We start from the raw sequence: 26,502 nt of genomic DNA, 5'->3' as shown, positions 1-26,502 counted from the left end.
TATAAATAAAAAGACTATTTGCCTGATGATAGATTGCGTCAACAAGATGTCGGACCATGTCTTAAGGATAGCATACGCAAGCCACATTATGCGTTGCAAAAGTAAACGCGCGCGTAAAGCAGGAACCGCTATCATTAGCGGAAACACGGATTTAGAGCACGACACAGATAGGTGGTGCTGGCGTTTTCAGGCCCGTTGCTTGCCTTAAAAGTTTTGAGGCCTCCAGGAGACTATGAACTCAGTTCAGCTAGAATTTGTTGCAATCACAAGGCAGGATAGTTCAAACGATTCTGCCTCCAAAGGCTAGCATTCTGCAGGAAGCGCCAAATTCTTGACAGAATTTTTAACGACATGGACTAACAAAAAATTGAATAATTATTACATTTCTATGTACACTGTACATAAATATTGTCTGCTAATTTCTGTAGAGAATAAACATCTATACTTATCGTCGTAGCATAGCCCAATTTAATATTTTTGTTTATAATAAATAATCATAAATCCTTGACAGATACCCGCTGCCACTCTTTCCTGGTGTATGCCCTCTTTGGACCTATTTTCAAGAAAGTAAGTTGACAACTTTGCATACTATCGGTCGCTACCCGAATTTTGTCCGGTATTTCTAAAAACTTCTATATACATATTGGGTTGCCTCTTTAACCAGAATTAGAGGAAATATTCTTTGTTATATTTGCTTTTTTATATATAATATATAAAATATTACCGATATTTTACCGACAACCTTCTGCCATTTTTCTAGTAACACCATAATCCCACCGTTGTACAAATTTTGTGATTTCTTGGCGAGAAATTGTAAGAAGTTATTCTTGAATCCTTCCATTGAAACCAAGCGAACACCATTCTACCACCATTCAAAGGTTCTACAAAAACCTAAACAAACGATAATCTGATGTTGTAAGAGGACCGCAAGCCGGACGTATTAAAATATCCTTTGCAAGTTATCCTAATTTTTGTCAGAAAGCTAAATACGTACGTGATTTCGTATTGTTGTGGTGGAGAACTACGCCTTATTTGTCCGCGATAGATCTTTTAAATGGCTTCTTACAATCTTGTTACTTGTTAGTAGGAAAGATTGGAACAGATAGTTTTGTTAGGCAGCATAAACTTACAACGTACGACTCTATTCCGTAACGTCACCTACTTTGGCATAGACTGTAGTGTACATTTTCAATTTTGATTCCGACATTATTGTTGTATATGATTTATTTTTTCATCGTTCGTGACCAGTCCAATTTAAAAATATATGTATAAAAAATAAAAAAATATATTTTGTCACGATTGTGTAGAATCTTGGGGACAGAAATACGATCTTTTTCGCGTAAGCTCTTTCACGTCAGCTCATGTGACACCCAAACCCTGAGCTTATTTTGTAACTAGTCTTCTTCAAAGGATTTAAATCTATTCGAAGATGGCTATTTAGTCCTTTGCCCATATCATGGCTAGTCGACTTTCGCAATGATTTCGTTAACTACCTGAGTAGTTGGTTGACTACTACGACAAGTACCTTGCACATCGGAACTTCGGATCGTCCTTGCTGAGAACACATCATAACCATAAAGAGTAAACATCCTTTTATGGGTCTGAACAGCATTTGTGCCTTTATCGTGACACAAGTGTAAGCCTGATCAAATCTATGCAGAAATTTCACTCATCTCAGGTCTTAATATCTACATACATCTACTGCTGCGAAGTCTGAGCTTTCAAATGACACTAATGCCGGCACGACCTACATCTTTATTTGTGAGAGACAAATATCTTATTTACGTTTCTAACTGGGTGGCTTTAGCTAGACAGGCGGTCAATACCTTTTTAACAATAGAACTTGCTATTTAAATTCAAATATAACGACAAGCATGACCACTGATTACCTCCGGGGGTCCAAAATTACGCAGAACAAACTGACCGATCAAGTTTTCAATACTAAGCGATATTCAATATAAGTGGGTATATTTTTTGCCGTTGTCTCTGCTTTTGCCACTATTGTATATGGCCATTTTGATAAAGCCTGTTTAATCTAAGGTTTATTTCGAGCTATTCTGAGTTAGGATCTAGTCAGTCTTACTCTCGAAAGGCGCAGAAGGAGCTTATTAAGTTCAAAGCTAAACGGTGAAAGTTCAGTAGAAAGATCTTTCCGCATTCGTGTTACGGTTGGATTGGATAGCACACAGATCACGGACTAAAATCCAATATGGCGAGTTTTCTTCAGTACCGACTGTTATATTGAAAAGTATTCAAATACAAAGAACGACAAACCAAGCTGGCTACCGTTCAGCATCGAGTTCTATGAAAATCCATCGATCTAACTGAATAAATAACCGGAGTGTCGGCACATTGATCTTCTCTCTTATCGAGATGCTGTTATGCCATATAGAACAAGCTCACAACAATATAATTAAATAGGGTCTTTTTTCTCAGTTTATCAACTTATCAGATTCGTTACTTTGCAAGACTGAATTTCTATCTCGCTTACTGCGTAAACGCGTTTCTTTTTTTATATGCCATTTACCGAATTAATGCAACTAGTTTAAGTTTACTCTACTTTAATGCGTAGATGACAGGAAGACTGTATCAAGTGGGCTGGCTTTCACAGTCTACGGCGTAAGGAATGGAGAAACGTCGAAAAACTCGAGTAAAAATTCAGATGAATTAAACGTTTAGCCAGCAAACCGTTTATGATCAATCAACTTGTTTTAAAGTTCATCGACGGTTTGCTAAAGAGGGTTACAAAGTTAACTTGATAATTGCACTATTAGTGTTATGCTTGCGGTACGTTCGTATGCACTACATTAACGAGCAGGTTGCTAGTAACTGTAAAATCATAGGCCTACGGATGACAATAGGTAATATATGTAACATGCAGTACAGCAATGGTCACTCACTTTTTATGAACTAAGGTCTAGTCCTTTTGTATTCCTCTGGTTGATCAATGAGGCAGATCCGAAGGCATATCTACATGAAACGTGCTACCATTACGAAGTTTGTGGTTCCTTCGTCGTTTGTTCGTAGAGTTTTGGACGATGAGGGGTCTTGCTCTACTAGGTAAGTCGATCACGAGACCAGAGCCCGCTTTGTTTTTCGTAACAAACACAACCGTCACCAGCAGCGCTCGTGGAAACATCGCCAGAACTATCAAGCAGTCAAGATAGTAAAAAAAACTACAATATCGGCGGAGTGCGAGCACGCCTGAAACGACCAGCGTCAATACGATGAAGTCGAACACAGCCACTGGTATTTGCCAGAAAGCTCGCCATGCAGCTTTTTCTTTCTTAATAGTTGTATGTATAGAAAAAAGAGGCTGGCGTCCCGTTTCCTTCTAAATAGTGCAAACATTTGAGAACGCCCCATAAACATATAGATACCCAAACAGGCGACGCAAGCACCATACCAGATAGACTCGTCGTCAGGCGAGCGCGGGTTGGAGAGGCCAACGTTGCTCTTCCCCGGTATCAGCATCGGGTGGCCTAAAACTAAAACATGACGAAAGCGGCGATAGCGGGTCTGGACCACCGCCTTTAGGTCGCGGCAGCGGTGGTACTTGGCAGTCGAGGAAGTGCGGGTCTTGCAGTTCCACCGTTTGATTCTACGTAACCAAACTACACCCTAACTGTTGATTGCAGAAGGTGTTTATGCGAGACTCGTCCCAAATGTCGAAAAAACTGCCTCGTTCCTTATTAATTTGTAGCCGGACTCAAAACGAAGTTGAAACAACAATTTCGACAAACAGAACTTGTACATGGGCATTGTATCATATACTACTGTATCTCACTATCAGTTTAACCGTTGAGAGCTCATGTGTTTCCGCCTACATCCGGTTAGAATGAACGGTCAGCTAATCTCTTCTCTTTCTTCTTTCCGCCTTTACTATATAGTAAATTTGCCCAAGCGAGCCCATAAGCAGCAAGCTGCTGTACATACGGACTCCGTAGAAAAGGGCAAGATGAATAAATCATGTAAAAAGCTTGTTGGTTATATTGGTCTCCGCTTTTTATGAAACCTCGCCACTATCGCGAATCTGAGTAACTTTAATTTACATTAAAAAGCTACTATTACATGCTGCTGTTCCAACATGTGCCAGTTTCATGTGACAGGCAAATATAGTTGTGTCTGTTGAATGAACGGTATTTTCTATGGTAAAAAAAAAAACTGATGTTACTTCGCTTTGTAAAATGTAGGACACAGGTAGCTGTAATAGAATAGCTTATGTTCGTCAAAAATTAACTGATGAATGACCTAACCCCGCGTGACGTGTTCTTTAGAATATTGGAAACCGTTAGTGTTTTCATCCGTCGAACTAGGACAAAGGGAGACTTCTATTAGGCCTTCTCTTGATCCCCATAGAGGTGGGTGTCCATATGCCACTTGCATAACCGCCTTTGGGGCTGATCACGGACCAAGATGCGACTACTTAAATAACAGATCAAGGTACACGCCAAGCGATTTTTATAGACAAAGGCATGTAGCTGCTAGCACTAATAAAAACTAACTTTTGTTGTTCTATTGGTTCGAAAACGTGGTCGGTTCATTGAGCATCAATTTTTTCTTATTGCGGATTGTTTTATTCGTAAATAAAAGTCTCTATGAATTAAATCTAAACAGATACATTAGGATAGGCACAACGCTACTTATTTAATAGAACATCATTCAGTTTTACGCAATAGCCTATGTTCCTCTAGAACACACTCCACTACGGCATGTGGCCTGCGCCGAAGGATAGTTTCGTTTACAAGTGATACCGGAAAAGATGTTTCTCTTGCGAATTTTATTTCATGTCCTATTTTCTGAACCAGAAAGTTGACGCGCTCCTCGGAACGGAATCAGCTTCAACTGTAGCTACTTCTAAAGCTCAACATTGCATTTAGTCTGTGCTTGCTTTATGATCCTATGATTTAGGTTGAGTTTCGTGATCGTATTGCTTCGTTTACTATGATGACACCGTTTAAAATTAGACACGTTAGTGGCTCACCAAATCTGGGCGTATGCGTGATCTTCGTGTCTAATGGAGTTGCCACGTTCTGTTCAGGTGCTTATATTAAGATTCATCATTTGATCTTCCAGCCGTAAATGCTACACACTTCTCTAAATGGCACCCCGGTCATTTTTGGACTAAGCCATTCTCGAAGCATATACTCGTCGTGGATGTAAAACGATGAGTCTGGAACTAGATTCTGTGTTAGATTTGCGCTGGTGATTTGTCTGGACGAGTGGAACGTTTACCTTTCTAACTAGAACAAACCGTATAATGTACCTTTGTGTGTATCTTCCCGTTGCGTTTGTTTTAGACGAAAAAACGATCATCTTGAGAATTTTAGCGTCGCTATTCTGCCCTACGCCGACGTATCAATCAAGCTAGATTCGCTATATTGTAAGATTTGTAGCTGTTATAGACAGGAACGTATTTGTAGCCTAATTTGTAATTCAACCAAATTATCTCAATGTTTGATCCATTCCTTAGCCTTATGTATGTAGGCAGCAGGACCCATGCATAGGCATGCATTGTATATACAAAAAAGTTTCACTTCAAATAACTCGAACAGTGTCCCTTCATTCGATAAACACCTGTCCTGACTACGTACTAGCCGAGCACACTATACTTCCTCGAAAGAGTCCTTACTCTTGTCTCTGGAACAGCCATCTTCGATCAACCTAGGCTCACGACCCAAGCAATTCCTTAAATGTGCCCTGAGCCTTTCTCTTAAACAGGCCAGGATAGAGTGACACCACCTAGATGTACAGGTGACTGTTTAAGCAATGTGAGATTGGCTAGAATTAGTCCTGTTGGAGCCGGTGGTTGATCTGTTTGATAATGCTGATATTTCAAACGGATCAATGCGAATGAAATTAAGCATTTCTGCATGGACACGCTGACAGTCCCTTATGCCTCAGAGCAAACAACGTTCGGGGTAGGTACATTCTTTGAAAGTAAGACATATATAATACCGTTAGAAGAACCTAACAAACTATATACATTTCGCTTTTTTATGAGATCGATTATTCTGCTAAAATCTAATTAATCTGTTCATGCTTTTTGCGTTCTACTGTTATATCATATAAATAGATCTCCCAACACTTAAACCCAAGTAAATTTTAAGAGCCAATGAGGGATTTATACATATTTTGGTCTAGCTACTACGGAAAAAGGACTGACTTGAGCACATTCCTTGTTCAGCTGACTACCGGCGCTCATCATAAAGTAAAAGTAATTGGCTACATGATCTACTCGGCTTTTCATGTTCATAGAATTTCTGTAAAAGCCCAAAGGTTCACTGGTATGAAGAATGCTTCAGAAGGCGCTTTAAAATTGGCACGTCATGCAAGCTTTCTGGCCGGCTACGCTGACCGTGCGAGCGATAGTAAACATCAAACATCGAAAGACGAGTTTGTTCTAGTAGTCTAAAGAATTGCTACGAAGTGCGCGGTCCTATCTGACGACGTCGGGAGAGTTTTCTCACTGACGTTCCAGGACTGCGCGGGACGTAAGGACAAGGCGCGTTCTATAAGAGCGGCAGAAGGAACAATACTCTCAAATTTATTTGCCCTGAGTGTTTAGCCGATTTATTTAAAGCTTGTCTAACATGTAGCAACGTAGATGACGCATGGTGCGGATAGCTAGTAGAGCTTACTGAGATATTTATACACTTTACTAAGGAATAACGCAACTATCAAATACGTTTTCATCTCTATTTTAGTTTGTTTCAACTAGTTTTCGGAACACCTCATCATCAGCATTCCCTACTGGCAGGCCTATTTTACCTATAATTAGCTGTCGCTCATTTTCTGAATTGATAGATTTTAATTAATACACTTGTAGAGGTGATTAGTGAAGTCAGCCGAACCGTACGTACAATATAATCATAAATAAAAATAGGTAACGCGGCTAGTTTTCGAAGTAGATAGTGCTACAATCATCATATGAAATGCTGTATATATTTGCGAATTCGGCCTCCGCGCTCTACCAAATTGTTACAACATTACGAGATGAAGCGTTGCAGCTCCCCGAAACGAATACATTCTATACGATTGGATGCACACACAACAGTCTGTGATTACTAGCCTTATTCGTCGAATTCATGATGTATCCGTCTGCTGTCCTCAGAGACACACCCGAATAACTTCGAAAACGTTTTCTACCGTTCTGTGAATAGGCGCGTTATGAGAAAACGGCCAACTACACGTAGATATTATGCCTCTATTAAAATCTGACTGATTCAACTGGTGTTACAGATAGCGGTAAAACTAATTACGTTTGCGATTGCCTCTGACGACTGGCTGTTGACGATACTCGAATACTGTCTTAGGTCCACATCGAAGTTTTCGAAATTAATGTCCGATAACAAAAAAAAAAGCCCATGTCGATAAAATGACAACCTCATTTAGTTTTAGATTTAACTCTGCTTTGAGCAATCTTTGTTTTAGCGGTTTGCAGCTTCTTCAGACTTTTTCGTTGCTAGTCTAACGGTCACCCAACTGAGATACCTGATTAATTGGCAGTTTTCCTATGAAGGCAGACTGCACCAGCCACTGCAAGATTATTTACAGCGTTTACTTAATTCCAACTTATACCTAATAATGTAGTGATTATAGTTAAAGTCATGTTCAGAAGCTTTAACTTTTGAACTCTTAACAGTCACTGTCCCCGCCACGTTATTCGTTTTCACTGCGACAAAATTCAATAAACCGTCGTCAAAGCATCTTTCAATTATGATTCATTATTGACTCATCAAAAATTATGTGCTCATTAACAACGTAATCTCGGTTGGCAAACAATATGGCTGGCAGATGCAACAAATCACTGGCAATTTAATGCTCATTTATCATTGCACTTCAGGTATAGTGAGAGACGACGAAAAAATGGCGAGCGATAAAAAAGGGAAGAGTCAGTATTATCATGTCTATATTATGTGGGGCCAAACGGCAATGGCATCTACATCTATGGTTATTACTTTACTTGTACATAACGGAAGAGGAGAGTCGAACAGGAAAAAAACGAGCTTGAGATTAAACTTTGTTAGTTAAATTAGAACGCACTGGATACATATCCTTACTCGGTGACGACATAAATATCGATGGAACTGTGATCTATAACGGGCTTACGTTGCTTCTAATCTGTTATTCACAATCAGTCTGGCCGCTATAGAGAAGAAGGGACTGAGCAAGGCCCCTTAACCTCGCTTGCCATGCTTCCATAGTAGCTACTGCTCCTCCGAACGACCAAGCAGAGTAGTAAACGATTCAGGCAGCTGCTGATCCAATAAACGTATTGCATAAATTCGATGTAAAGGCAGCAGGTTCTCCTGCAATGAATATGTGCTATCAGGGTGGAGCGTGGGTAGGTGTTCGCGCGGATACTGTTGCGGCCTTCCGAGGTCCGCGCGGTATCGCATGTCTTCGCTACGTTCACTACCCGACTATGCAAGATAAATACAACAACGTACCAAACGTTGATCGGCGTTGTTTGACGGTGACGACTTTCTAGTCAGATCTATATAAAAGACGCTGTCCCTGCTGTTACTTATCCGAGTCTTCGTAGAAAAACGCCACTACCTCCTACACTACAGTGTAATCATCACTACCTCCTACGCCATTGCTGCTATTGTTGACTCCGAAGTTGGATGTCCATAAGGCCCTTTCCCGTCGAAAGCGTGTTGATGTTTGCTTTATTCGTTGCCATGACGATAAGTGAACGTCGGGAATGAACCGAAATATTACCGGCGTGTTGTCTGCGGGGAATCGTCTAGGTAATCAAGCAAATTCGGATCGGATAGAAACAATTGTTAGTTCTGCGATTTATTTAGGGAAAATAAGTAGTTGAGTGTTTGGCCGATATATCAAAAGCGATAGGTAAAAAAATTCAGCATTGGCCTGGCTAAGCTTCTGATATCTGCTTATTCTATAGCGATTTCAAGGGATGCTGATGTACAGTGGAAGGCCATTCAATGATGTCGCTGATATACAGCAACTAAACTGAATTTAGTTAAGTGATTTTCTAGTAGTTAGTCGATACGTATCTTTGGAGCTTGTGTAGAAGCCTTCGAAGCGCTGGAATATCTTTTATGTCGAAAAAACCTTGACTGCTTTATCAGCCAGTTAAATCATACTGTTGGTTAACAGAAGCCGGTCGGCTTCTAGGGATGGTCACTTCACCTCCATTTATCCGCAGAACTTCAAGTGCCACCACGGTTACGCGTGTGGAATACTTCTTCTACACTCTAGTGTAATTCTGGGTTGTTATTTAAGTTTAGATATTTGCTTGCATATGCTCTTGTATTGTATGACATTGCTCTCAGTCACCGGTGCCCATGTCGTTGCCGCTGGTTTGAGTCGCAAAGTAGGATATACCCTACGCCAACTTGACGCTAGTGGAAAAAAAGTATTCTATCGCTGTCGGTACAAAAAAACTGGTCGTGGCTTCATACTAACTTTAGGCAACAAGTAGTGTCTATTGTTTTATTCGACAAAGACATCACTCCAGCCTTATGGATCGACTTAGCGAATTAACTTCTAGGCAATAAAAATACGATAAAATGAATGACTAATATATTTAATAAGTTAATAGCGTAGATGGTAATCGCAGTCTCTTTTACCAATGACATGTCATAAAGTATTGGCCGGCCTTACTATTCTACTTCCAACAGGTCAATTCCATTTTGTTGCCCTGACAACTTGAACTTCGTTAAAAATGAAGTTGGATCACAGGAGCAGTACAATGCAGAACGATGATTCCATCTTCTCGCGCTCTTTCTGTTTATATACTGAATGAGGAGTGTGGACAGAAATCTAATAGCTTGAAGTTAAATTACAAAATGCAGGTTCAAACAAAAAACTTTACAGTTAAAACAGCTTCGGGAGATAAGAACATGGAGAGTCTTTCATATGGCACATGCTATGTCCGCAGATAACGACAGTTCGAATCGTTAACGAAGATGACCTCTAATTGTAAAAGATCCCTTCAAATCGTTGTTAACATGGCTCGCCTATGCTTATCTCCGTTTGGCCGGACGCAGTTCATATCATAACGTGAAAGAACTAGAACACCAACATACAAAAACGACAAATAATAAATGGTAGTTAATTGAAAAGTACCATTTTGGTTGGACACGGGTAACAGGCCATGACATTTGGGTCGATCCTACTTCGTCACGATCACTTCAAACTTTGTTGATTCTTTTGCTCTGATCTAGGAACGAGTTACCGAACGAGAAGTATGTAACCATGAAAGTCTTTCAATTTTCTCCGTGTACCGATTGTCACAGATGCAAGAAAAATCGTACGCTTAGAAAGCAAGAGGGTCTCGCGTTCGACGAGTGTATGCTACTGCGTACTCCGTAACATGGCGTAAGATGGCTAACAAGCTTCGGCACTAATGCAATAGAACGATATGTGAAGTGAATTCGGTAAAATGAACAAACACATCACGAAGCCATATCGCTAGATTAGCGATCACAATCATCATCTACACGACTAAGAAGTATCCGTATTGTGGCGCCATTGTTGTTAACTTGTAAGTACGTACTCGAATAATCGTTATCTCTGCATACATTCTGTTTGTACTTGAATAACATTTAGCTATGATCTGTGACCGGTGATATTCATCGACCTATGATTTGTCTATTTAGCAGTTTTTTCTCCAAAACTTGAGTCCTTTATTTTGAAATACAATAATCGTAAATGGGATCTGTCTTTCGCCAGTAATTCGCGGCAGTAGCTTATATCGTCAAACTTTATGAAGTTCGTGGAAAGAAAAAAAACTTTATTGCTAATCTCAGCTAAGCCATTGAAAAGTGGCGGTAGTTCGATTCCATGCGACATTATTTTAGGGAGCATTTGCTAAGCTTGCTTCGGACTCCTAAGCATTTGGCTTACCGTCCTGCTCCATTCTCAGCACAAGTCGCTTTAAGGGATCGATTTACTACTCAAACTGGCTTATACCTTATACACATATCCAGGCGAAGTAGAAGCATTCTATTTTATTCTATGCTGAATATATACATTGGCAGAGTAAAGGATAGTTCAATTCTTATTAAAATAATGAGACGGGCACGGTTATAAGAAGAGCGAGAGATGACGAGATGGGACCAAACAAACTGCTATGAGAGCTCTTCGTTAAAAAGCCCATATTACTATAACAGCCAATAACCTCATAACGCTTATTCTTAGCTCGCACAAATCGTTATTTTTAATGTTTCTTCATTCTTACATATTAGATAGTTTATTGGATAAATAAATCTTCAAAATCACCTCTTCGACCTATCATCAAGGACCTGTCTCCGCTGAAACCAACACGTATTTACAGTGAGCGAAGTGCTACTGTTTGTGAATCAAGAAACAAACGTATAGAAACAGGTGTGGCTGTATATAAACATGTTAGTACTAGTACTCGTATCTCCTGAAACACCTATTAGGTTGAAAAAAGAGTTCTCGCTGGAGCTAACAGATGGCGCTATTGTCAGATCGGTTAACCATACCTAGCTAAAATTACCCATGACAATTGCGTCAACTGTTCAGCATATGGTCAGTTGTTTTTCCATTGAACTGTTACCGTTAGAAGTGGTAATTCGATGTATGATTCACTCGCCGAGCTCTAAAAGATGCATATTCAACATATACTATTTCCGGTTTGGAAAAATTTCCACTAAAGTAAAAAATTGTTTATAAAGTTGAAAGTAAGAGCGTAGTAAGCGTTACCAGTCGCGAGTTCTAGTTTAGTCACTCTAAAATCTGCGATGTCAACTTGAACGGCAAACCACGTTTAGGACGGCCACAAAAAACGGACGACGGCAAGCTGTAGCCACTCCGTAAGCAGACTGTAGCGCCCGTCGCCCCGGGGGCCTTCTACACAGTGAATAGTGGCCAGATGATTGTGTTCAATCTTTTGCATGCACTAAAAAAAAGAAAAAAAAAAAAGAGAAAAACAGAAAAGGGTCTAAAAAGAAATCGCTCATCGTTTGATCGTTTCTATGATAAAGAGGAAAGCCATTTTTATACAACATTGCTACCGACGATAAAAGATGAATCTTTTACAATACCTCTAAGCAGAAATCAGAATAGTAAGGTTTTGCAAAGTCCTCCTGTTTGTCCCCACAAGAAATATTCATGATCAGAAGCTGCGTTTCTGCACTTGGTAGCATAAAAAAAGAGTGCTATACCTTTTCTTGTGCAGAATACATCAGCTGCCGGAATGATGGGCGAAGGTTTTGGAAAGCGAAGGGCACTACTTTGACTAAGGTGTGTTCACTTATTCAAAATACATGAAGGTTATCAAAACAAAAAACAACGGGAACTTTTTCCAACCTAATAGTGGTTACCCAACTCACCGTTTAGGCAGTTGGTCTGAATGCTTTTTGTTTCAGCTGATCTGATTGCAGCTGAGGATCGTAAACTACCTGAAACGCTTGGCCACATTTAGCAGAGTACATCAAATGTGGACGGTGTCATGCCCGATCGCGTGACGCAGCACGTTCCCTCGTGACGCCGCCACCGCCACCGCCGCCGTTGGCGTGATGAAACGAAACTCAATTACTCCGATGGTCACCACTTCTGTTACCCCATTAGTAGGCGATGAATTTTCTGTACGTAAGGGATATAGGTAGATATAATCTTAAAGAACGATATTTTGGAGGCAATATGGTTCTTGCCCTTCTTTCAGTAGCTACCGGAACGATAGGTTGTCGTGTGTAGAACAACTAAATCTGAGTGGAGGCGTCGTTGAATTGACACGTCATTCTCGAAGACGTGCAATCATGCTCGGCGATGGTGTCCTAATGCGCCCGCGGACAATATGTTCCATTCTTTCAGTCGACAATCAATCGGACAAGGGATGAATTCGTTGAATACACGCTTTATTAAAACTACTGAGCCAAGCATAATATATATACGCTATAGTTTTCATAGGATATAAACCTAAGTGCCTTTATTTAATTTGGTAGCTGGTACAGGTTCCTACCAGAGTTAGCCTCTTAATGACTGAACACAACATAAAAAAGCACTACAGATCTGCAACAATCATTTACTCGCCCACATTTTCAGAGCTGTAACGTGTTACGAAGTGCATAGTATTAAGTTGTCAAGTCACGAACGAACGAAACAGCCGGGCTACAGAGTAAACTAGTCAACTATTAAAAACAGAGTGACGATCTCACGCACTTTGTTTCCATTCCTAAACTTCTGTTTGTTGTTGTTATTATTGTCTGTGCCCTTCGATACGATTGACCGTGACCGATTTCTGCCTTATTTCCGTTTCGAACGTTTGGCGTCTTAGTCGGTCTTGTCGTACTGAAGCACAGCTATCCACCCGAAGCCACTCTCCGTAGACGATGGTTACTTAGAGTCGTGCTATTTAGTCGTCGCCTCGTTCGTACTCGTTTATTGCTTTGGTTACGACTGCGCATGTGGATAGAACTATCCTGAGGATTCTATTTTTTTCACCCTATTTTTTTCGCCCCGTGCCTTGTCTACAGCTTTGCCGATCTCACTTCGACCAACCAAGAAAGTTAGACATGTTGTACTATGGACATTAAAGCAGGTTCGCATTCTGCAACTGTTACTATTGCCGCTACTTTTTTAGCGAGGTCAAGTTTGGTCCGAAACATACGGAACATACGGCACTCACCTGCTTAACGCTCAGTAAAGCCGCTACAGACACGGATCAATACGCGGTAGAGTTAAGTGATTCATGAGAATGCTTAAAACATAGAGTTTTTGCAAATATCGAACTTGCTAAGACAAACAGGTGTAGCGATGAAAGACACCTTCCGAGGTTCGAAATTCTCTTATTGCTGTTCTACAGTCTGTGGATTTCAGAAGGAAAAAAAATAGGATTGCTCTTGGAAAACGCAGTTATTTGTAATAAGTAATCTCTGCTTAGATATGTATTTGTTGAGCGATTAAACTGCTTGTTAAGGGTAGACATATATGATCGTGGTTGCGCCAGACGTGGTTCATTCATATTTCTAAATATTGGTACCCATTTCGTTGACAATCAAACCCTACATGGATATGTATTCATTGACACCTACAATTATATAACTGGCTTTTTGTCATAAAACACAACAACTAGCATGACACACATCTCTCGATGGCAACCCACCTTTGATACAAAGATGTTTGTTAAATTAAACTTAGCTTTAAATAGTTTCCGACCGCGACAGTCAGCTTGAGAGAGGTCGAAAAAGAACGCACTCGATGGCACAGAAACGGGTAGAGAAAAGAGCTGGTAGTTCCGATAGAAGTAAGCTTCTTTGGGTTTATTACCATCACGGCTGTACAAATCGGCGGGCCACAAAACGTAGCGTAAATAGAACGCTTTGAGATGCAAGTGGCGACAATGCGCCTGCGTGATAGAGGGATACGCAACCGAATTTCGAAGGTTAAACAAATTTGAATTGGTAAACGAGGCTATGCAGGAATCAGCCAATGGCTAAAGAGCAAATGGGACACTAACGAAGGAGCCTGCAATTTGCACGAGTTCATTTCAGCACTTGATGTTTGAATCTGGGTCAACGCACAGATATATACTTTTATCAGGACCAGTTAAAAGCAGCACATGGCACCGTGGCCAAGTAACAACTCTGGGTCGAACCCTTGTCAGCTACAGAAGTTCGCTCGACAGCTTGCAATCGACGACTGGACGCACATAGCGAAAGTGGTAAGCTATGAACTTAGAAGGCAACAGTTTAATACTTTAATTAAACCGTAGCAAATTGTACTCATAAAAAGAGTAGCTAGTAACCAAAGAGTTTTACTTCTACAACGGATGGAAGTCCTACAATGTACACAAGAAAATATGCATGAAACTGTATTTTAAAATGGGTTCGTACTTTCGTACATATTGCTTTCTACTAATTATTATTTATCATACGAAACCTATAACACTTGACTGACATGAAATGATCTGTACTTTTAAAAGCTTTGCCTCAAGTGGGAATCAACTGCTGCAGAGATATGCAATAGCAACCTCCGAGTAAGCTAGGGAAAGTAAGGCTGCAACTGTGGCTAACACGGGAGGCCCATCATCATTATGCACCTTCGAACCATCGTTGAAGACCGACGTCGCTTACCTCTGCTTGATCCCTTGATTTATTCGCTGTTTCACCAAGTGACCCTTTTTGAGGTAAACTTTTTCTGGGGCATGCCGACCTGCGTTCCATCTCTAAAACGGGGCTGTTTCCTTCGTCCGCCCGTTCTCTATTCTACTGTCGTAGACGCCATTCCCTACAATAGCGCCACCTACCGAACAGCAGTTAGCACAGTGGAAACGTGTTTTTTGTGACATAGCCCCCGTCAGACATCCTGCGCCGGAGTCGTCGTCAGTCGCTACCACATCGCTGTCTCGTTATGTCTTCGATCGGCGCCTCAATGTTGAGATAGCTACTACGACCGTAGGTTCGGCCAGCGTCCCTGGTCGAGCTGGGCGCTTCTACGTGAAGCACTTCAGGGCATAGAGGCATGCTGATTCGGAGACTCGGCCGTGTCGGTGCGTTATTCTCCGACCCATTGTTCTCTACAGTCGCCTCTGCGTTTGTTTGCTACTTCCGATTTCTGGCTGGCGGACGAGAGGAAATAGAGAGAAGGGGGCCCTTTCGATGTCTGCGCTGATGTTCTAGATGACATTGCTTTTTACAGACAGGCTACGCGAGCGCAGTGTTCGCTGCTGGGCTGTTTGGAAACCCAAATCGACGAACGTATCTATCGAAGGACTGGCCACAGCAGTGGCCAACAATAGCAACGGCAACGCTAACAACAACAGCCACGAGCAGCTGGAAAAAGGCGCCTGAAGAACCTGGTGTCGCTCTACTGGAGCAGGGACAAAGAGCTGCGTAACAAATGAAACCGTTTCGAATGGGAGCCATTTCCAGCTATGAAACATAAAACAGCGAAAAGCAAAAAGACAACGAAAATTAAGGAACAGCGGAGATCTGTTCGTACTTTACGGGCGGAGCTGCTGATACAAGTCAAGTGGTTCGGCAGCAGTAGTAACAATTATAGCTATCTCCGGATCAGACCTGCCAATAAATAGGAAACGAATGGACCTTTTAATAATTATATATGCTGTTCGGTGTTCTTCAATAGAACACTATTGATCTAAATCTATACAGTTGTACAATGTCAGGCTTTGCTGGTTACTCGAAGGACGGACTTTCTGTTATATTATCATATTCAACCTGGTTTTTATAATTATTAATATTATTATAATAATATAATTATTAATAATGAAAGGTTGAGTATTCATCTCCGATTAGAACTCGAGCTCATCCTTGTTTAAGACTACTATGCATACGCTGCTATACAAAACGCATTATCGCAGCACAGCGTTGACGCTTTAAATAATTAGGTAAGCCTTGATGGCCTCGTTAATTGTGGCATCGAACGGTTGATCTCCATTAACGTCTTATTTTGTCTTTCGTAGCCCATCGGAGACTAGTAATCGACGCTATCGTAAGTCCCTTTTTATTACAGGCCTATTAAAAAAAAAATCGATTACAGCGTTTAGTGGCAGTTCTAATGGCGTACGGATAAGCGGAGCGGTCCCATTCTAAGAGTAGACTGGATTCTTCATTTTGAAATTTGGCGCCTAATATATTTTAGCACGTTGACATAGCAGAAATCCAGGTTCTTTAGACGAAGGTTACAGGGAACGGATTATGGTGCGCGGAGAGTGGTACTCAGATATTCAAGTTCTACGATGTGTATGCATATGTCCGTGGACTGAGAGCCTTGCGCCTCTTCTAAGTCTGCTCGAATCGGCGATGGATAAAGATTGGTAGCCACAAATTTTGATGTTGTACATTATAAAAGAAATCATCGAAAGCATCGTGGAATAGTTGTCGTGTAATATCCATGCCACTGATCGAGACAATATCTGTACTAACGAGAATCGGTAGAGACAACTTCTAGACCATTGAAGTAGATATTGATCAGCTGAAAGGGTGAAAGCGTAATACCCACTGAGTTGACGTACCACTGTTTCTGTAGTGTCTGTATTTTAGAAAAGACAAAGTGCGAGATACCTAAATCTTGATATACGGCTCTTTGCAGCACTTGCTTGTTCGAATAAAGGTGCCCGTATATAGCTGAATACTATTATTCAATAAGTACTTTATCAATACCAAGGGTGATAGATAATAATGTCCAATAGACTCTGTCTTTAGTAGATCATGAATTATGCAGAGCTAGGCGATAAAACAGAAAAAGTCAATGAGAGATTTTGAGGTCTATTTCTACGTTTACTTTCACAGATTTTCGAAACACGAGACAAAAAAATTAAGAGCAAAGACTGTTGGTTAGGTAGAAAAATGCTCTTTTTAAGAAAGTGGTAGAAGATGTGCCCTTAATAGGTGAACATGGCCTGAAATGGTTTTTCCGGGTAGATGTGTCGGTCATACCCAAATCGTAGACACATTTAAGATCGATTTTTTGCCTTTTTTTAAACCCGTCTGTTCTGGTGCTATTCATTTTCGTGAAAGTGTAATGGGGGCTTATTCGAATGTTTAACGTTTTCCGACGAAACTTCTCCTCAGCTGCAATGGTATGTTTCGTAACCGAATTGATGCAATTAAATAATCACATAATAGGTTGAAAGGTGAACTTACATATTGAGAAAGTTATCGTACGCCAATACATAACATAAAACTTATGGTTTAATTTTCCTGCATATTCATTTAATTATTTCCGGAATTTTATTTAAATGTTTGCTCCTGAGTATACAAGAGCTTTCACATATCATTTTTAGCAGTCTTTCTACAAAGTTATTTCATGATTTTGATCGTACAAGCGGACTGTTCTTACACGTTCATGTTAAAGCCCACATCCAAGTCAAATGGGTACCCAGACCTTTCCAGGACATGCAGATCTCATTCCTACTTGAATTAATGAATAAAGTTCGCATACAATGCTGGGATGTGATTGAAATAATAATGAACTATTTAATAGACATACAAATGACCGTTTAGAGAACATCGTACCATATTTCCGCTCTGAACATTCGTTAAGGATCGTGCTGGGTTATTACACTTTGCCTAATCTCATTTGATACGTATCGCAGATTTTCCAAAATAATAAAAAATGGAGGTCAGTCCTTTTGTTACTATATTAGGTCCAATCCGTAAATCAGCGTTAATTAGACTCTATTGAATAATCTCAAACTCTATACCCGCAGGTACATCCCATTGACCATTTTGCCAGCAGGATCAGCGACCACCACCTGTTTGGCAGTTGTTACGTAATAGATAAAATTGGTAAGTTCATTTGCTAAGAAAAAATTATATAGATGGACTAAAAAGGCCGGAGGATAACATGTATGAATCTCGCGGAAAAAGAGATTTCATTCCGATAATTATTTCCGCCATTAGAAGGCGGTGTCTGTGAGCATTCGACCAAGCAGACATATATGCGTCTATCGTAGTTTAGATCAACTTAGCGGCAATATCGATCTGTGCATCGGAAGATCTAACCGGAAAGGAAGGGTCATACGCCATAGAACAGTTTTGCCCAAAGATTACAATGGGAAAGGTACCCGCAGTTTTGGCTATGGGTCCAGAATCGTTAACGGAACAAATCTTTCCCCCTAATCGTTTGCCGTCTTCGTTCCTTCTCTCTCTTTCGTATCCGATTTGCGCCTGTTGAAATTATCGTCTATGCTCGGAATAGCGTCCAGACAAGTGCTGTGTTGCGTGCACGTGACCGCTTCAATGTGGCCTCGAAGCTTTTAAATATGTATAGGAGCTGGCTACGGGAAAGGGTCCTTAAAAAATAATAACAAAATTTCTTGAAGGATAAGCTATAGCCACTGTGCTAAGCTGTGCTAAATTTAGGTGCATTCGGTGACTAAACCGAAAGATAATATATAGTAAACTGGAAGTAACAGATTCAGATCCCTAAACGATAGAAAAATTATTCTGGTAACCAATCGGGACAATGCGTTGTTCATTTCAGTTTTTTTTTCCACCAAACTATATATAGACCACAAAAATTCACATGGATTTTTAGCAAATCAGAGATGCCAATACACTTAACACAATAAATACTTGTCTTAACCGGAAGGAACACAGTGATACTACAATACAGTAGATACTGGAAACCACTGCCTTGTCTTTTATGGAACTTACCACTCGCGAATAAATTATGCAAGTACCTCGATAAGCGACAAGATAGTGACGATATAAATTCTTGTTACGATCGTCGAAGTCAATAAAGTTAGCATTTGATCAAAAAATAATTACCTCTTTAAAAACTTCTTGTACCGACGTCGCCATGACCTCCATGCAGTACATCAATTATTTAGCCTTTGTGTTCAATATTAACGATATCGCAAGCGGAACTGCCCATTGAGGGAGGAGTTCAGCACTGTGATCGTTCTTTCATAGAAACATTGTAACAGTATTAATATAGCATTCTGGACCTGACTATGGGAGTAATCAATTCTTATTAGTTTACATAGCGCTTTGTCGTTTCTTTATTTAACGAATGTAATATATATGGTTAGTCTGAGGCTTGAGCCAGCAACCCTTGGCTTTCCTAACCCAGGAGTCTAGCCGCTCCACGTCGACCTACTAATATATGAAGCAGTACAAACGGATTCTTTTGACTCGGATATACTTTTGGGAGGTATACAACGAAAGGCCTTCTTCGTCTGAAACTCTGTCTCAGACGTAGGATCGCTCGTAATAAATAATAATAATAATAATAGCATTTGTTGACGACGCTCGTGCAGTAAACGATGATATAGATAAGCATATTGATGATGAGTAACATATAGTGGGTAATTAGCTATGTGAGTAAACCCAGCAGTACAACGATTCTTTCGGGTCATACTTATCCTAGGGTAAAAGAGCCTGACTTCGGACCTTAGAGTTTTGTTCTCACATGCAACCCTTGTCCCATTACTCGTCAGTATTTAGTTGTTTAAATGCACTTTTTCATTGAAAATCATACAAAGTAAAATCCTCATCACCAGAGCCTGGCGAATTAGCTATATATGAAATTAGGTGCATTTTCTAAATTTGGCAAACGTATCCTCCAGAGATTCGAGCATCGTAAAGAACCGCTGGTGGCGCGGCAGATGACCCACTAAGGCACAAACTTCAATTATTGGAAACTAACCTCCGCAATCAAATTCAGCGTACGCACCTAGAAATGATAAAAAGGTTAACCTTTTCACTGTATGCTTTGTATATTATTAAGCGGGTTCATACTATTACCGGTACCGTTTTTCTCTTTTCTTAAAAGCTGCGGAATAGGTTCAGAGCAACTCTAATCTTAATGTAATCTAGTGGTACCGTCTTACGGAACACGACGCCCTCTAGCGATCGTCTGAGCACGAAGAAATTTTATCGCGCCACACTTTACCTTTTCAATATCCATCTAATGCCATCAGACTTTTGCATATCGGGTGCTCTTTCACAGCGATGTTAATAACATTCTGAAACGCGAGAGGGAGAGAGTCTCAATCCAAGGTCGTGGATCGAAGATTTCTTTGATCTTCAAAAGGTTAATGTGTAAATTTTCGTTATGGACACCTAGCCCTGTTTCTAGCTATTACCCTCAATAGTGTGGAAGGTTGCCGCTAAACTCGCGACGAGATTGAATCTGGACAATTGAGTTACAATAGGCTTTTGGGGTGAGGCAACGCTTAAACATGAAATAGGCGTTTCATTAAATTGTTCAACTAATAAATAGTACTAGATATAGCGCAATTAGCTGTGATAGCTATCAAAATGAAAAGCATTTGAAGTGCTCTTCATCTGGAAGTCTTCTACAGGTATACGTCGCGTAGTCGTTAATATCTAAGGGAATGCAATAATAATTAAATCTGCTGACGGTGTTGTGCGGAGCATCATCCACCATGATGAAAAGCTTCAGCTATATTGTCGACTAAAGACTTCAGGCCAAGAGGGCACTTCTGCCCCTTGAACCAGGCCGAGACGAATACCACAATAATAGTAATACCCATGGGTATAATTATCCCGGCTACTCCTAGTGTTTGTGTATCTCTCATCAAGCGGTTTCTTCTACAGATGCCATTCAACGGGGCGTCGTTAAGCGATACAGTACGGGCTTTAAGTGCGTTTCAAACTACGCCAATGCTTGCTTGAGGTGGGAAAACAGCGTCTTGTTGGGTATAAAATCCTATTCCAGGACCTCTAATCGACAGAGCGTAGGGCCAGCTTATTCCAAGAACTTATTCCTTATAAAAAATGGCGCTCCGCTTTAAGACGTCTCAGCTATTAGCGCGGTACTGAAAAATCATACTGATCTAATAATGGAAAGTAGGGTTTCAAGTAATTCATCAGATGATCTTGGTTTCTGTTTTCAATCGACTAGTGGAGACGATTATGTATGTCTGAACCATTAGCTTCGGTAAGCGATTTGGAGTGTAATGGCTCCAAGACAAATTAAGCTAAGATCGCAAAATCCATTTCTTCGACACTGAACATAATGACTACTGAATCCTTATATTACTACATTTTATTAAGAAATAAAATGGAAATTTACTACAAATGCCGAATGTCAAAAAGCGCGACCAGCAGGAAAAACATAATCGTATATTTTATTTTTTCGTGCAGTTTAGCTTCTACCCTGGTTGATACATACCGATTATTTTATTAATATTCAGCAGGTGCATCTATTTTCTGCGCAAAGTAACATCTTGTAAGAACGAAAATGGGCCTGAAAGTGAATGCACTGAATGCCTTTTTTCATTAAAGTTATCCAAAAAAGCGTGTACTATTAAGGATTTGTTTACGTTCTAACTTTTAGAGACGGAACTAACACAAACGATCGATACTGCACTGCATGTATCTATCTCGACATGGAACTTTTAGGCCCAATCCCTTGGTGAAGTTCGATAGCTAAGTGTGCTAAAATAAAATTATGTGATATCATTAAAAATGCACTCAAGACTATGCTAAAAATCGATATTAAATCGACCACTACGAAAGCGAGAGTCTGCTCACGTCTTATCAAGTGGCTGTCGTTGCTGAAAGCGACAGAGCATTATACCGAAATCACGAGTGATAAAAGGCGTTGAAAAACTCGAAAGATTTCGGCCGGAGACGAGAGTGATGGTATTTGGGGTAGTACTGATGAGGCTAACGTCAAATATCGTAGGTGTGCTTTAAGCAAACGAACCTGTTGTTGAGCAAACGCCAATGACGGCTACAGCGATACAACAAAAACCGCGTATGAAGGGGAACAGGGAAAGCGCGTTTCATTGCCGATATCCCTTATTCTGTATGCTTTCCTCAATAACGTATATGTAGAGCATATGCATTCTGGGGGTGCATTGCCGTCGATCGAAGAAACACTGTTAGGCTTCAGGTATTTTGTTTGATTTGTGGAAATCATTCTGTAGTCGGACCATTCCCAGGGACATGAACGAACCGAACACTGAGTTCGTTCTTCGTAAATGGTAGTGATGAGAGACAACGACGTCCGTTTGTTATTGATTTCTATAGGGAAATTATACGATATAGGAGATTATAGGAATAGTACACGTTTGTCCCATAATGAAGAAGTGTTTGTTGGTAGATATAGGTGGTCCTCTTACAGTTTAGGAATTTCAAGTGCTTGTGGTACTTGAAGACCAGCTTGTAGTTTCTATGATCATTATTACTGCATGAACACAACGGCGAGCATGCAGCATCAACACCTTTAGACGCTTTTTTCGTGTCCTGATAGAATAACTCTGCATTAACTTGCACTTCTAATACGCTAATGATGGCGCCTAGTGTTCCAATATCCACGACACAAACTTGAGAGTTAAAGTGCAAATCCTAGTTTGAAGTATGTCTATTTAAGTCTAGAAAGCCTTAATCTATAAAGAAAACATAATGAATCCGTGAATGACTCGTTGTTACTACGACGTAACGCCAGATGTTGCAATTGGTTGAAATATAATGTTAAATTATGCTACTAATCAAAAGCTACTAGATTCAATTGAGCCTAGTTACGTGTATTGATGGAATTCTATCTCAAGTGTATGTGAAGGACCATACTGCTAGTTCATGCACTCCCCTGCATTTGTCTAACCTTTACGTTTTGTTTTGAGAATAACCTCAGATACAATATAACACATGTGTAAATCTCGTGTACGTTCGCACCATTGACTAGCATAGGGGCTACTAGGAATTGATTTCATGCGACGGAATACGAAACTAACAATATTTTAAAAAGTGGAGGAAATTGGCTATTTATCGGATAATAAGTTAAGCATACATCTCAGGAGGTTCTATCCCCTTATCTTTCTTTAGCTGGTCGAAAATAACCACCGTAACCTTCTAACATTGACGCCCGTGGATGGCGTGTCGTGACTTCAATCGGCTATTTAACCACTAAACAGGATGCGACCTGATGTATTCGTATGTCGATTCCGTTAGAAAATTGTTATATCGGTCCTATAGTTTCAATGTATTCCTTGCCTTTTTACCACAACAGAGAATACGTTCGCCCTTTCAGCTCTGCGGATCAGTGCTGCCTGAGAGTGTAATCAGGGCTGCTTCTGACTTTTTGCAACGGTGTCAGTGATAGGCTGCTTAGTTACGTCTTAAGGCTTCGATCGATTATGCGAGAAGCGTTAACTATTGCTGGCCAGCTACCTAATCAGTAAAATATAATGCTATATGTGAAAATATAGCTATCTATATAAAGATCAATAAAGGTCTAGACTTGTGTAGAACAGCCTGCCTCTTTGTATTAACAGCTAAGAAATACTGGGTTCGATTAGACAGTACCCAATTGTTTGCGTTGATTGAAGACCACTGAACTTAAAATAATACATCATTGTTTCTAACGGATTATATCGATGTGTGTAAAAGTGTTTAGCAGAAATCGAGCTAACTGAGGTACATGTGTCACTGGATGCAAATTTTCAATTTAATTATACATGTAGCGCGTAGGGGAACAGTTAGAGCGATAAATGATAATTACTAGTTTATGATGGTAAATTAGAAATGTAAACAAAACTCTGATCCAGAAAGACAGAGCGTTGGCTAAATATTGTGTGCAAGCGATTACCAACCTCGGTGGCAGTTTTTTTTTTCTAATAAAGAAAATCTCAAACAAATACCTAAGTTTTTTGAACGTTTTTTGGATGTATGTTTCTTCATGATAACACCTTCTAACATAGAAAAACGATGCTCATTATGATCGATAAAGATGTTGCGTTATTCGATTTAGGTACACTTATAACACTTCTATGACCATCAGGAGACGACGAAAGGGTTGCATCGGCTCGAAAGTTCGCTGGGATAAAATTTGGCTACAAAAGGCGAAACAATAAAACACTTAAAAAGGCGCCAGCAACAACTTCAACAGCTTGAAATGAGGAACGATCTCACAAAACAAGAGCATCTTAGCGCTTGGGGTACTGCTGGGGACGTCTTAATCGCATAAGTGTCTTTTCATAACAATTCGACTCGTAAAATTGTACCGCCCATGACTTGTTTCCGTCTAGCGGGGTTGGACCAGGTTATACCCCGGGTGACATAGCTGCTGCTGCTGCACGGGCCTTTTACGTGTTATCCAGTGGTACATGGACAAGGGATGCTGGCAGAAGGCCCACGCGTTGCAGCTGAAGTGCGCCAAGGAATGCGCCTCATATGCGGAATAGAGGTTTGAATAGATAGGCAGTCGAGATACGATTTTATCAGATAAAGCTAAGATACTAGTTCAAAGATGACAACTAATAGAATAAAGTAGTACATAACATCTATTTGATGATTCGTTACGATTAACACAACCATTGACACGGCATTTTTCAATAGAAGGAATATTTTTAGTTAATTATGACTCGTTATTTGGCCATTGCGGATGTGGTGTCCCAACACACTTGCAAATGGCTATCTGCTCCGGTAGAACATCCCGAGAGGCCCGACTATTGTGTGGCGAAGACTCACTCGTATCACCGGTTTCTCCGTTAGTCCGCCTCTCATTCGTCGAATCGTTCTCTTTGCTATTACTTGGTCCATCAAACTTCGACGAACTATCTTCGAAGGCTTACGGCAAGCCAACATATCCTACACAGCTTTATCTTCCCGTGCCCATTTGCGTATTGAACCACACGCCGAGGACGCTAATGCTCGCCGAAGTCGAAGGACCACGTTAACATCTAAAATGTTCTGCCTCGAAAAATTCACAAGGGAAAAAATTATTTCGAATGAAAAATTAAATAAGACCACCCAGAAGAACCTCATCTGTGCAGTCTCGCACACCACAGGAACCATATTTCGTTGGAAATGCCATTTTACAAAGGGCAGGCTACCCCTGGGACAGTTATGGGCTCGAACTGTGCAGGCTAGGCGAGAGAATACCGGAAATGTTCTGCGGTCCTATGGTCCGCGACAGCTACTGCGTCGCCCACTTCTGCGGATACGATACTAAGAACTCATTTGCTGATTATTCTACGCTGGCAGGATTGTGTCGGCACGTTGTCAACATGATAACAGGCGGGGTGATAGTAGCAATCATCTGTATGTACATACATAAGTAGCTAGGTAAGCGGTTAATGTTGGAAATTCGGGAATTTACTGACAACCGCCGACCTCGTGCGGCACGTATGGTAGGATGGAAGCACTGAGCAAGCTAATCATTTAGCTCGGATTCAACTCTGAAATTGTTTCTGATCGTTGTGTATAGGTCCTATAAGACAAGCTAACTAAGCTGAAATTATCGACAAAACCCCTAATCATTTATACATCGATGTAGATTAGATGTTTTAATAAACACTGTAAGCAAGAGGTTTCCTGCATTTAACATGTGTGTCTATTATAGTCATTGTTAGAGGTGTGTACTCACTGCCAGATACGTTTTTAATACAACAAAAGGATATGCATTAAAGGTTCAATATGGATATATCAGGTTGTTGCGTAGAAAAAGTTCTTCCAACGACCTCTTTGTTCATGCTGGAAGTATATCGCTGACACGCCTTTTTTGCTTTACAGACCTCTGAACTCAGTCATGGTTTGGTGCGGGTCACAAGTGTTACCTTGAGTCCGAACTCTAGAAATGGGAAAATAAAATTTCTGGTGCTTATTATTCGTTTTGCATTGAAATTAGGAAGCCAAGATTAATATTATGTGGACGACAATTGTTCTCTAATTGAAATTGCTGTTCAAAATAGGTTTTCTAAGCTTAGAAATAGCGTCTTAGACCTAGAGAAGACACTTGGCTTGACATGAAAATCTTTTTAAGCCCTTTTCCCAAAAAAAACTCATTATAAAATCAATTTTGTACATTTTAGCTATACAGTACATACCATACGCAGAACGTTTTCACAATTCTTCCACATTGGATCAATTCGAAATAAATTGTTCCTGCCTTCCACAAAGTCCTCTTTGGAGTCTAAGGTAAGGCCTATATTTCATAATCTGGGCGAAACAATAACAATAGCTTCACTGAATAGGACTAGCGTTCCCGTTAGAGCCAGCGGTCCCTCCACGGGTACATAAAACCCAACTGTGAGCGTATGGAAGATTAGAAGCGCGAAACTGT

General features: G+C 40.4%; 1 protein-coding gene and 1 long non-coding RNA gene across 10 annotated transcripts in view; one reads left to right on the top strand and one right to left on the bottom strand.

The window, feature by feature from the left end:
- The window catches only part of LOC111246495 (uncharacterized), a 49,297-nt gene that overhangs the window by 21,832 nt on the left and 963 nt on the right, over positions 1 to 26,502 (bottom strand). For 2 of the 8 annotated variants that reach the window (XM_086985080.1, XM_022796184.2), the window contains exons 1-3: positions 10,102 to 10,251; positions 3,407 to 8,752; positions 2,901 to 3,147 (exon numbers count right to left, since the gene is read on the bottom strand). The exons of 2 other annotated variants lie outside the window; for them this stretch is intronic. The gene's annotated coding sequence lies outside the window, so the exon portion shown is untranslated. Of the gene's footprint in view, positions 1 to 2,900; positions 3,148 to 3,406; positions 8,753 to 10,101; positions 10,252 to 11,703; positions 11,900 to 15,074; positions 15,208 to 26,502 lie in introns of those variants that run through there. 4 more of the 8 variants (XM_086985082.1, XM_086985087.1, XM_086985088.1 and 1 more) reach the window with 3 other exon arrangements.
- On the top strand, positions 10,422 to 24,514 carry LOC147756757 (uncharacterized). Of its 2 annotated transcripts, XR_015324870.1 has the most exons (4): positions 10,422 to 10,519; positions 14,493 to 14,662; positions 18,173 to 18,251; positions 23,470 to 24,514. It is a non-coding gene; the product is annotated as an uncharacterized LOC147756757 (long non-coding RNA). The 2 variants fall into 2 exon arrangements; XR_015324871.1 differs by lacking the exon at positions 10,422 to 10,519 and having other exon boundaries at positions 14,289 to 14,662; positions 14,924 to 18,251.

The sequence above is a fragment of the Varroa destructor genome, unplaced genomic scaffold (assembly GCF_002443255.2).
Source record: "Varroa destructor unplaced genomic scaffold, Vdes_3.0 BEIS01000003.1, whole genome shotgun sequence".
In the NCBI taxonomy this organism is placed as follows: domain Eukaryota; kingdom Metazoa; phylum Arthropoda; class Arachnida; order Mesostigmata; family Varroidae; genus Varroa; species Varroa destructor.
Note: the sequence above shows the minus strand (reverse complement) of the source record. Positions and strands in the feature narration are given on the sequence as shown.